General features: G+C 43.5%; 1 protein-coding gene across 1 annotated transcript in view; it reads right to left on the bottom strand.

Moving 5' to 3' along the window:
- The window catches only part of XPR1 (xenotropic and polytropic retrovirus receptor 1), a 105601-nt gene that overhangs the window by 15301 nt on the left and 76876 nt on the right, over positions 1-13424 (bottom strand). The gene's annotated exons all lie outside the window — the stretch shown is intronic.

Below are 13424 nucleotides of genomic sequence, written 5' to 3'. Positions count from 1 at the left end.
TTCTGCATATACCGTATTTTTCGTTCTATAAGACGCACAAGGCCACAAGACGCACCTAGTTTTTGGAGGAGGAAAACAAGAAAAAAAATATTCAGAATCTCAGAAGCCAGAACAGCAAGAGGGATCACTGCGCAGTGAAAGCAGCAATCCCTCTTGCTGTTCTGGCTTCTGGGATAGCTGCGCAGCCTGCATTCGCTCCATAAGATGCACACACATTTCCCCTTACTTTTTAGGAGGGAAAAAGTGAGTCCTATAGAGCAAAAAATACGGTAGTTGAAAATCACTTTACTAATCTGTCTAAAGGTTCTGCAAAGCAACAAGAACATTTTAATTGTACTAACATTTGACTTGCCCAGGGGCTCTTCCACAATATTTAACCCCTGAGATGTTCATTTTTCTCTGTCAAATAAATTTATTGCCCACCAATCTTACATTCATGATAGCAAATCATGCCTCCTAGCAACCTCTCAACACTAGCAAGGCCTTTGAAGAGAAAGCTTATTAATCTAGTTGCAAGCATGCGCACAAAATCTCTAAAGAATAATTCTAGCCATGAATAAGGAGAGACAAATTCTGCCTAATTCAGTTTCTCTCTGTTCATTATCTTCAGTCTTTAATTCAGCTCCTCACATTTCCGCATCAGTTTGCATTTTTTTAAAGGCCCTTGTAAAAATGTGTCAGCACTTTAGCAAACATTTCACCTAATACACACATTTTTGCAAGCAATTTTTCCCAACGTAAAACATTTGCGTTATTTGTCTGTGTGTATGCATATGCATACTTTCCCTTAAGATATGTATTTTTGGACACCTTTACTGAGTTGGAGAATGAAAATTTTGGACAAGTGCAAGTACTGAAGGATCAGTGGCGGTCTTTTTAATCGGTTTTCTAACTCTAGGTTCTGTGTGAATCGCAGATCTCTCGTTCAGTCATTCCATTTTCTGCCGTGCTTACACACTGTTCCACATTTCTGGCACCACTTAGGAACGCAAGATCCCATCTACTCCAACATCCTGTTCTCACTGTGGCCAACCAGATACTTACAGGAAGCCCCAAAGCACAACAGCACTCTCCCCATGTGTTCCCCTATATCACCTCCAATACGTGAGGTAGCACATAGTTATCATAAGCAGTAGTCATTGATAACCTTGTCCTCCATGATTTTGTCAAATCCTGTTTTAGAGCAACCCAAGCCGTAGGCCATCATTCCATCCTGTAGTAGCAATTCCCATAATTTGCCTGGTGAATATTTGCCATTTTACCACGCGGCTGCAGCTATCGAGCTACAAGAGGATTCCTCGTACCCTATACAAAAAACTCCAGGTTTTTTTTTGTTTAAGTATTCCAAATGTGTTTACAGTATTCCTCCAACCTCCCAGAGCACTGCAATTACCGTACTTTTCCGTGAGTGAGACGAGGTTTTTTTTTACTCTAAAATAATGTTCAAAAACGTGCCTCAACTCATACATGGATAGTGAATGGGTTGGTGATTGGTTTGTGAAGCAAACACTGTTGTGGATTGGCTGTCGTGATTGGCGCCTGCCAATGATTGCGATTGTCAGCAGACAGCTTTTCTCAGTTGGGTAAGAGATTTTTTGCTGGGAAAGGCTCTGTTGGCAATTGGCTATCGCTGTGGCAAGTGAGCAATTTTTAGCAATCCCCCCCCCCCGCTGTAAAACTCTGGTCAATTCTCTGCAAAAAAGCTCAACAACTCTCTCTGAGCCATCTCCCCGCCCCCATTTTCTTAAATTTGAGTCCCCCAAAATAGGGGGAGTCTTATACATGGGGACATCTAATAGACAGAAAAGTACGGTATTCTCTGCGCTCTCACGCTGTATTACTGAGATCTTATCAGAGCATCACCTAGAACTAGAAAATAATAATAATAAAAAAATTCTGGCAGGAGCAATAGCTTGGTATACGGCCAAGTCAAACAGAGCAAACCCACTAAAATGGGTAGACTTAAGTCAGTCAGCAGTAACTTAAACCCACAGATTTCAGTGGGTCTTGCTTAGGGAGTGGTAAGTCAGTCATACCAACCAAAGTATAAAAATAAAAAAAACAAAGAGAGAGGGGGGAGGAGTAAAAATAGGTTTGTTCTAAAGGCAGCCTCAAAGTAAGATCAAATCATTTTCAGAAATTGATACTAAAAAGGGCAAGTCCCTGTGAGGAAGGCATGGCAGAGAACTCTATTAACATCTTGCGCTGCATTAGCAGCCAAGCTAATTCAAAGAAGCAAGCTTTTCTGCCTCCGCGTCCCCAGGCCATAATTCTCTTCCACAGCAGCTGAACGGGTCTGTACCCTCTGGTAGTTGAATTATTGACGTGGGCAAATTGTAATTTATGCTAAGATTCCACTACAAATAAAGGAACCAGGAAGCTCGCAAAACACGCACACAATGAAAAGCACACAGCTTTCCTCGCCTCTTGGTCTCACCTCTTGAATTGTTTGCCCACAACGCTATCACCACCCCTGCTCCCCAACCTCCTTTCCTGGGGTTCTGCCTGCCCCCTTTCTCCCCTATTGTTTCTCCTTATTAGTATTCAGGTGATGTAGCGGAAAGATGTTGCTCTAGGCAGGCAATTATATCTCAATCTCCACTAGCGAGTCCTTCCAGTCCTCTTCAGTGCTGTTTGGAAGGCTGGAAAATCAGGGCATTGGTATTCCGACCAGAGCCGCCAAGCACCATGTGCCTGCTTCATTTGCAAAAAGGGTACATGCTTATGATGATGTCTGTGTGTATTTGGAAACAACAAGCCCTTAAAAAGAAGCAGAGGGAAGTGCAGGTGATAACGAGTTAGGAAAAGCTGTTGTGCTTTAGACCCGCCACTCATTAGCAGTTCAGATTATTAGAAGATGGAATTTTTAAAAACCTTTATTGCCCATTTCAAGTAAGTAGTTGCTGTGTTTTATTTTCCAAAACAATAGACAATTCGTCATAATCCACCCTTGTCATCGTTTCAAATTTATTAAGCCAATTCTAGTTAAGATCTGGGTGTTTAGTCAAACCACTCTACAAAACATGTATATGCATGTTTTAAAGGACTTATTGCATAAATAATGGCCACAATAAGCATATGTACCAATTTGTTTCCTGGTGGGGTTTTTTTCCCATGTGCATTCTAATGACTTCGTTTATTCTTTATTCCATTTATTGTAGAATGACAATATATTATTTTGCGTTAAGTACTTGGTTTTTCTGGCATTTGTACAACACAGGAAGACGACTGGGCTCATTTGGCGCAGAATCTCAAGTTCTCTGTTTTAAAAATAACTACATCTCAAAAGTGTAAAAAGCGTTGAGGTCTGCCTCAACACATCTTTTCCCATAAGACAACCCTTATGCGGAGAAAAAATGTCTCCACCATACACCTGGAAGGTGACGTGCTCAGAAGCCTCTAATTTCTGTCATACTTTAAGAAGTGACTGTACATGTTTCTTTGTTTTCTGGTAGTATTTCTGTGTCAATCAAAGTCACAGACAGGCAATACACAAGCAGTGGCCTGCAAAGCCTGCAGGTTTATATCAGTGATATATTACCACGCACACTTCATGGTGAACTAATCTTTCGTAATAAACACCTGTCATGTCCTTTGTGAACTTATAGCCTTACTGTGTCTCACTCACTCATTTTTCTGCCATCACATAAACAAGTCACACATTTGACTAATGTGCTCAGAATATTGCGTTGAAATGAAAAAATAATAATACAAATTTGCATCCTTTTCTAATGTGGATTGATAAGTTCTTGAAGTAACTGCCAGACAATATGGAAGGCAGAAAGCAGAATAGCTTCCTTCCGATACATTCCTTTTTTTATGCATTGTGAAAACGGCCGCTCTATAAAATAGAAACATTTCCGCCGTACAAACTGTTAACATTACATTTGCTTTGAATGAATTTATTTACTCTCTTGATTTATCTTAGAGAAGGCAAACAATATATTCTGTTCAATGCACCTTGTGGGAAAAGGGGCAGAAAATCAATGCCCTGTGTTATTGAAGAACTGGCACAGAGCACAATAGCATGTGATAAGTATTCTGGGAGGGTCAATCGCTGCAGGTAGTTGCGGTTTCTGCTGATTGTTAAAGCCATGATAATAGGACCAGGAAATCTGAGGGGTTATCAAAAAGCTGCCTTAATCTTCAGATAAGTACTACAGTAAGATACAGGCCTTCTGACTGAACATGAATCATATTGTTCCACCTTCTAAGTCAGAAGGGTTTCATTCATCCCAAGCTACATTCATTTCAGCTTTAGCCTAGGCTATCAATTGCTCAGATGAGAAGCTAAACAGAGAGTTAAAGGACCACGAAGCCCCACGCTGAACTCTAAACTATGGCTCCCTGTCTTGCAATCACTTTCACCTTCCCTTGTAAGGGTAAAGAAGCAGTTCTGCCAGCAACCCTTATCACATCCTGCTAATTTTAGGCAGTCATGTGGAATGCAAAGCACAGCCCTACCACTAGGCAAGAGTGAAGCAGCAGATACTAAGAGGCAAAGAGCAATGGGGAGGTGCTAGGAGAATAGAGCTACGTGTACCAAGCACCCTGCCCTTGGCTAACCTCTCAGGTGTAGCAGAGGACACTGCCTTGTTTACAAGCGCTGAAGAAAGATCCGACTGCTAGTCCGACTGGCTTCTGTGCAAAGAACATGGAAAAGCACCACCTCATCCTTTTGTCTCAGGCAGCAAAAGATCTTGGGCTCACTCCTGAGAAGGAAGGATCATTTAATGCCTGTTATACAGTGGATGCTGTATAACGCGGGTGGCGCTGTCGGTTAAACCACAGAGCCTAGGACTTGCCAATCAGAAGGTCAGCGGTTTGAATCCCCGTGACGGGGTGAGCTCCCGTTGCTCGGTCCCTGCTCCTGCCAACCTAGCAGTTCAAAAGCATGTCAAAGTGCAAGTAGATAAATAGGTACTGCTCCGGCGGGAAGGTAAACGGCGTTTCCGTGCGCTGCTCTGGTTCGCCAGAAGCAGCTTAGTCATGCTGGCCACATGACCCGGAAGCTGTACACCGGCTCCCTCGGCCAATAAAGCGAGATGAGCGCCGCAACCCCAGAGTCAGTCACGACTGGACCTAATGGTCAGGGGTCCCTTTACCTTTACCTAGGATGTTTAGAAAACGGATGCAAGTTTTAATCTGTTTTTAGTCTATTGATATTTTAACTTTTTCAAAGTTTTAAATTATTGTTGTTTTGATAATTTTATTAACTTTTTTTGTAAGCAGCTTTGAGGGCTCTGTTTTTGTTTTTTTTTACAATCAAACGCTGTATAATTTTTAATGAAATATCATGATCTCTGGTTACAGATGAAGCTATTTTTTTCTGGTTTGCCTGGAAAAGTGGGAGCAATGAAGATAGCATGTTTCATCACCATGCCGAATCCTTAAAAACTACAATAAGCCAAATAGTCAGGCTCATCTTTACATGCAAATGTGGCCTTTGAGAAAGTCTTCTAACCCACAACTCCCAAAAAATAAGAGGGCGAAGCTTGGCAGCCATGGACCTATGTCTTGAGTCAGAACTACCACTTCCTCAAAGAAGTTTGAGCAACAGCCAATCTCATCTTCCCCGAAAGCACTAAACCTTGTAGGAGCAGCAATGATGGAGGAAACATGCACCCTAAGATGGCTTGCAAGACTCTTGGAGCCTTGGCATGCGTATTAAAGATTTTCCTAAGCTTCCTGAGTCAGCAGGAAAATCTGTTGATCCCTGTGTCTGTTGATTCTTGTGTGCATAAGAGTTCATGGTGAAGGGCCTTTGGGACCTTCAGCCTTTCTCTTGGTGTGCTTGGTCACTCTTTAAATGGTTCTCTGTCTGTGTGCCACTTCCTCACTCCATGTGTGTGTTCTCCTGAGAGTTGGTTGTTGTTGTTGTTTTTTAATTATTATTATTATTATTATTATTATTATTATTATAGTATTCGCTCATGCTCTGCCATTTTCCTCTTCCCATCCCCGGCTTCTGCCTAATCCAGGCATAGGCAAACTCAGCCCTCTAGATGTTTTTGGCCTACAACTCCCATGGTCCCTAGCTAACAGGACCAGGGGTCAGGGATGATGGGAATTGTAGTCCCAAAACATCTGGAGGGTTGAGTTTGCCTATGCCTGGCCTAATCCTTTCCTTCCTGTTCAGCAGCTCTAGGTTGTTTTTGTTGGGATACTGCCAGGGAGACAAAGTCCATCTGAGCCCCCAAGCCGGCTGCCGGACGTTCCATCGATCTCCCGTAGTCACGCAGTATCAGCAAATAGCGACACGAAGCCTCAAGAATAGATTGCCACATTCTTGGACTGGTGCACACTCTATCAGCAGAATTCACACAGCGAGAGATGCACAGCAGGAGAGCATATTTACAGTTTATTCAGCGTTGGTCAGAACAAAGAAACCATGACCGTCTGCTTCGGTCTGCTCAGGCAAGAAGAAGCAAAAGCAACTGACAACATAAACATCCTGTGAAAAGGAAATACGCAGACTCTGTGACTCACAAAGCCTGCTCCCTTTTAAGGTGGAACGGAAATATCCTAACAGTTTTGAAGCAGCATCCACTCAGCCTCTTGTGAAATTCTGAATGATTGAGGCTTCAGTAGCTGTCCCACTCCTCTGTCCCCCACATTCATGTAAACTGCACATGTATCCAACCTCCTAGCAGAGTGTACAGTGGTACCTCGGGTTACAGTCGCTTCAGGTTACAGAGGCTTCAGGTTACAGAGGCTTCAGGTTACAGACTCTGCTAACCCAGAAATAGTACCTCGGGTTAAGAACTTTGCTTCAGGATGAGAACAGAAATCGTGTAGCAGAGGCGTGGCGGCAGCGGGAGGCCCCATTAGCTAAAGTGGTGCTTCAGGTTAAGAACAGTTTCAGGTTAAGAACGGACCTCCATAACGAATTAAGTTCTTAACCCCAGGTACCACTGTACTTTAGAATTAATGAACGGAAGGGGGAGGAAATGGATTTTCCTAAGTTAGCCTTTTTCACAAGAAGGACAAAATCTCAATAATTATAAGTTGCTGCTGCTGCTCCCCAACCCCCAATATGATGATGAACAGGCACTCTGCTAGGAATGTAACAGTTATGTAGGTATCACATGTTTAAGCTAATTTACTGAAAGTCCTGTAGAAAAGAAAACGAAACATTTAAGCCATTATTTTAAGACAGGATTTGTGTCTGCACATCCAGCAGTTCTAAGCTCTTTGAAAATAATTTACTACGTTCAGTAAGTGGCTTTAAGGTTTTTTCCCCTCCCCAATGTGTTTGATAAGGATTAGACCTTTCCCCTCCTGAATTCCTAAGAACTGGAAACTCAGCACATTGGTCTTTCTGTTCACACCTTGTTCACATGTCCTGTCAAGTATTCACAGGGTCCATTGGCGGACCCTATTAAGCAACATAAACAGCATTTATCAGACTTTGCTGCCTTTGCAGCTATTAAAATTCAGCTGTCCTGAGTTATAAAGCCACTGAAAATAATTTCATTGCAAGGAGGCAGAAATTACGCCTCGCTCCATCGGGCACCTGTCATAATTAAGTGCTCAATTAGTAAGCTTTTGGTATTCAAAAAAGATTCACACAGCCATGTTATCATGTGATTATTTTCAATTAACTGGCTACCTGGATTTCTTCCATTTTGGTTGCCTTTCTATCACACAGACAGTGCCTTTAAATGGAGGAACATGACCTCCGCAAAGTTTAACCATCATGCGAATAGGTTGTAAGATATATTAAAACCATTACTTCTTCTGTCCTATCCCTCAACCATCAGAATTTGGTGGAGCATGTCAGTCGAACCTTTAGTTTGGTGGTGCTTATTTTGGTCCAAAAAGAGTCATCTTTCACCCATGACTTGATTGTGGATGAGGGGGCTGGCTTGGCAAGCATCACCGAGACCTGGATCAAGTGGGAGGCCCTGTTTTGACTCAGCTCTACTCACCTGGGTACTCAAGCAAGCACCAATCCAGAGCAGTAGCCATTCAGCAGAGCTCTTCCAAGTAGTTAGAAAACTAGTAACTTCAGGCCAGAAGGAGGGTTCATTTTGAACCATCAGTAGTAGCCTGCCATGACAAGCTTGCAAGGTACTTCAATCACCCAGATTTGAAGGAATTTGAAGCTATTGTTAGGATTCATCCTGACATATTCCGTGCAATGTCTGTTCTTGTTTCAATTGTAGCCTAATCAATATGGACAAGCTATTGAAGGGGCCCAGCTGATCACCAAACTTCTTGGCCCTTGCCCATCAGGCTCACAGAAGCAAGCCAGAGAAGGTTAACAGGAGGGGTTCATGCCCCAATGCAGGTGGGAAAGGTATTGCCACCCCCCACCCCCCGTTAAAGAGGCAGTGGTTCACCTTCTCCTTAAGAAGACCTCCCTGGACCAGGAATTATTGAAGAACTATTATGCAATTGTTAATATTTCCGCCTTAGGCAAGGTGTTCTAGAGAGTGGTCTCAGTTCAACTACAGGCATGCTCAGAATAAGTGAATTCTCTGGTCCTTTTTCTACATGGGCTCAGGCCCAGATATAGCACTGAAACTGCCTTGGTTGACCTGGCTGATGAAATTTGCATTGGAAGAGGGACAGTGGGGAGTGCTACTCTGTTGACCTCTCAGCGGCTTTTGATACTATGGACCCGGATTGGCTCTGTGGGTTGAGAGCTGGAGGTACTGCAGTGGTTTTCCTACTGCCTTCCTGGTGACTTCTAGTGTGCAATGGGAAACTATTACTTTGCACCAGGAAAGTTAACTTGTGGTGTCCCATGAGGCCAATACTGCCCTCCATGCCGTTCCAATGTCTATATGAAACCATCAGGGGATGTGATCAGGGATTTTGGAGTGATGTATCGCTAAGCTGACGACCCACAGCTTTATCTCTCCATACCATCTGAACCAGGAGAGGCTGTGCAGGTGCTAGGCTGCTTCTTCAAGGTTGCAGTGGGCTGGGTGTGGGCTAGTAAAGTGAAATTGAATCCAAACAAGATGGAGGTGCTATGTGTCACAAGTTTTCAGGTCTGGGAAGTGAGTAAATAACCAATTCCAGATGGGATGCCATTTCCTTGGAGAGATCAGGTTCATAGCATGGGGGAGCTTCTTGATTCAGCACTGTTGCTTGAGGCACACATGTCTTCATTGGTTGTTGTTGTTTAGTCGTTTAGTCGTGTCTGACTCTTCGTGACCCCATGGACCAGAGCATGCCAGGCACCTCTGTCCTCCACTACCTCCTGCAGTTTGGTCAAACTCATGCTGGTAACCTCGAAAACACTATCCAACCATCTCGCCCTCTGTCGCCCCCTTCTCCTTGTGCCCTCCATCTTTCCCAGCATCAGTGTCTTCTCCAGGGAGTCTTCTCTTCTCATGAGGTGGCCAAAGTACTGGAGCCTCAGCTTCACGATCTGTCCTTCCAGTGAGCACTCAGGGCTGATTTTATTAAGAATGGATGCGTTTGATCTTCTTGCAGTCCATGGGACTCTCAAGAGTCTTCTCCAGCACCATAATTCAAAAGCATCAATTCTTCGGCGATCAGCCTTCTTTATGGTCCAGCTCTCACTTCCATACATCACTACTGGGAAAACCATGGCTTTAACTATACGGACCTTTGTTGTCAAGGTGACGTCTCTACTTCTCAAGATGCTGTCTAGGCCTGTCATTGCCCTTCTCCCAAGAAGCAGGTGTCTTTTAATTTCGTGGCTGCTGTCACCATCTGCAGTGATCATGGAGCCCAAGAAAGTAAAATCTCTCCCTGCCTCCATTTCTTCCCCTTCTATTTGCCAGGAGGTGATGGGACCTTCATTGGTTAGGAGTGCCTATTTCTGGCTCCTCATAGTTCACCAACTATGGCTGTTACTGGATAGACAGCTTGGCTTCAGTGACCCACACCTAGTACAATTGTGCTGTGCTCTATATGGGGCTCCCCTTGAAGACTGTTTGGAAGCTTCAAGTGGTACAGAATGCAGTAGCCAAGGTGCTGATGGGCACTAATGGTTGGGCACACTGGCTGCCGGTATGATTATGTATGTATGTATGTATGTATGTATGTATGTATTTAATGGCTCATAATTCTCCCAGGGCAGAACCCAAGGCAGCCCACAGCAAAAAAATAAAACAGATACAACTAAAAACACACAATAAATGTTTAAAAACCTTAAAGGCTTTTTATGTTTTGAAGTGTGGCTGTGAGGTTTTTTTTAAAATAAACTATTAAGTGGTATATAAATTTTACAAAATAAACAACATATACTAATTTTCTTGAATGCGATTGTATTGTGCAAATCTTTCATAAGTTGCTCTGAGAGCCTCTTGAGGCTGTAAAGCAGAATATAAACATTCTGAATAAATATCAGACAGCTCTCACAGAACATTTTTTTGGGTGCCTTTTAAAAATTATAGGCTTGTAAGTAATTGGTTTGGATTCACTGTTGCCTTGTGTGCACTAAGGGAGTGGCTAAGAAGAAATCGAATACTCCTCTGGCCCTGTTTATTAATGAATAAATAACATGTGGGCAAATTATTTTTTAATTCAGGAACCCTGACAAGCTCCTGAGAGTCCCAGGTTTCTTCAGAACAATTTGAAAGCCATTGCTTTCGAGGGTGCTAGTTTCCAAAGCACTGTTTAATTCTTCCAGTTAAGTTTGTATAATCATTCGTAATTATTATAATAGATAAGGGTGTTAAGAAAAGGCCACACAATTTAAGAGATGAAAAAGGTAATTCACTTATAGATGTTGTAATAGCTAACTTAATCAAGCTGTTTGGTTAAGAGATTCTCCCCATCTTAATTACTGTTGGTTGCTGGAACCCATTTAATGAAAAAAATAGATGGTTCTGCAACAGCCTGAAATAGATCTGGGATGATTTAGTATATTTTCAAGTTGCTGACATCTCACTTCTATTGTTTAGATCTATTAAAAATGTATCCAAGTGAAGGCAGTGGCTCAAATTTTCAATTTGACTGGTTCTGGAATAAGCAGCTCACCTGTGCTTTAAAATAATTCAGAATTATTTGGCAATAGATTATGGGGGGGAAGCACCCACAAAACAATGAAAGACCCATTTTCTCATCCACACACATGCAGGACAGTGGCTTGTATTCAAAGTAAGGTGGCCCATCAATGCAAAGGCTTTCTGCTTCTACAATGGGATTTCAACCCCCTCTTCGACCCTGGCCCTAAATCTGTTCTAGATGTTACTTCAACCCTCTGGAGCAGATATGGGAAGGGTGCAGGGGTGTGGGGGGGGGGAAGAGGGGAAGTCCCACTGTGCAAATGGAAGTTCTTGCGCGGACCAGACAAGGCAGTTGATTATCACCCAGTCAGTCAAACTTTCCCCCGCAGCCGTATAGAGTAGACTTTGCTTCAAAATTTTTTAAAGGGAGCTATCCAGAATGCATACATGCCTTATTATTTATTTTAGAAGATAATCAACATATGCAGAAGGAAGTACAAAGCCAGTATAAAGTAGAAGCGATAGTAGAAATTTGTAATGTAAGGGACGTGGGTGGCGCTGTGGGTTAAAGCCTCAGCGCCTAGGACTTGCCGATCGAAAGGTCGGCGGTTCGAATCCCCGCAGCAGGGTGCGCTCCCGTCGTTCGGTCCCAGCGCCTGCCAACCTAGCAGTTCGAAAGCACCTTCGGGTGCAAGTAGATAAATAGGGACCGCTTACCAGCGGGAAGGTAAACGGCGTTCCGTGTGCTGCGCTGGCTCGCCAGATGCAGCTTTGTCACGCTGGCCACGTGACCCGGAAGTGTCTGCGGACAGCGCTGGCTCCCGGCCTATAGAGTGAGATGAGCGCACAACCCTAGAGTCTGGCAAGACTGGCCCGTACGGGCAGGGGTACCTTTACCTTATTAAATGTAATAATTATCTGCAGATGACAATTTAGCAACACATGTTACTAAGCCAGAAAATAGTACAGTCCTATCTTGTTTCTCGAACAGAATGATTTCCGGGAGTCTGTTCAACTCCCAGAACCGTTCGAAAACCGAGGCGTGGCTTCCAATTGGGAGCATCCTGCAGCCAATTGGAAGCTGCGTCGAATGTTCAGCTTCCGAAAATCGTTCAAAAACTGGAACACTCACTTCCAGGTTTCGATTGTTCGGAAGCCAAGGCCTTTGAGATCCAAGGTACTTGGCGCGGTGGGAGGTAAAATGAATGATTTGTGTGGTTTCAGTTTGGTCAAATAAATGGTTTAGGGTTTGAAGCTAGATGGAAAATTTACAAGACAAATTTCTGTCTGACTTTAGGGTTTCTAGCACTGCATATGTGCTTGCCTCTCTGCTTTCCTCCTCTTAGAAAGCTTCTGAGAAACTATTGAAAAATTCACAATAATTGAGGCTCCTATGTAACATTCCGCAGCTCAGGATATTGGGGAATACAAACAAAACAACAACATCTAGTAGGATGCCATCGCTACAAGTAATGGTTTGAGAGGGATTCATATCCATTGACATGTTTTAGTTACAAGGCTGAATGAGAAGAGAGCACACTACAACCTTGGCTGTTGATTTTGAAGGGTAAATGTTTTACCAGAAGCAACAAGTTTCAAGAAAAGAACTGCTAATATCCTACACAAAGAATTATCTCCCCTTGCGCTCATATGGGTAAAACTTTCCAGTATCCCAGGCTAAACGCATGATATGCAGCAAGTCCTACTAATTTCAGTCACAATTACACGCATAAATGTGCTTGGATGGCTGCCACAGATAATGCAGCTTAAGTGCTTGATGTGGCTGTTCAAAACTCTGTCCCAAAGGAGTCTAGCTAATCTATATAAATATGCGCGTGAGAATCAGACTCTGGGAAAAAGCCAGATATTTCCTTGACTACAACAATCAATGAAGGAAAACAATTCCACCAGAACAGCTGTAACATGTTCAGCGGCTCCTACACAAAGAGATGATGGCAGCCAACAGCAACCTGACCTTCCATAAAGAGGATTATTGGTTTCTAGGCTGGTGGCTGGGAGCCCCCCTCCCCCTTCTCCCTGAAGCTAGCAACTGCATATAAGAGCGTAATGGGGTGGGAGGCCTTTGAAAAAATAATGAACATACTTCTGTCACCATGGCAACCATTACAGGCCTGTTCTTTTGCACAATTCGAGCAGTAAGGAACAAGGTCCCCTCCCCGGGTTTTCATACTAACGCCCCTTTAGAAGCACATCCATTCTTAATGGCAAAGGGCTGACTTCCCAATTTCACATCACCTTCCATTTCTCCCTATTATACCACACTGATGACCTGGGGTGCTTCCCTCTATCGGTACTACCCTGGCATTTCACTACCAGCTCTGAACTAGGCTATTGCTCTTGTTGTTTAGTCGTGTCCGACTCTTCGTGACCCCCGGGACCAGAGCACGCCAGACACTCCTGTCCTCCACTGCCTCCCGCAGTTTGGTCAAACTCATGCTGGTAGCTTCGAGAACACTGTCCAACTATCTT

Source organism: Podarcis raffonei, chromosome 6, assembly GCF_027172205.1.
Source record: "Podarcis raffonei isolate rPodRaf1 chromosome 6, rPodRaf1.pri, whole genome shotgun sequence".
NCBI classification, from domain to species: domain Eukaryota; kingdom Metazoa; phylum Chordata; class Lepidosauria; order Squamata; family Lacertidae; genus Podarcis; species Podarcis raffonei.
This window is presented reverse-complemented; position numbering and strand designations above follow the sequence as displayed.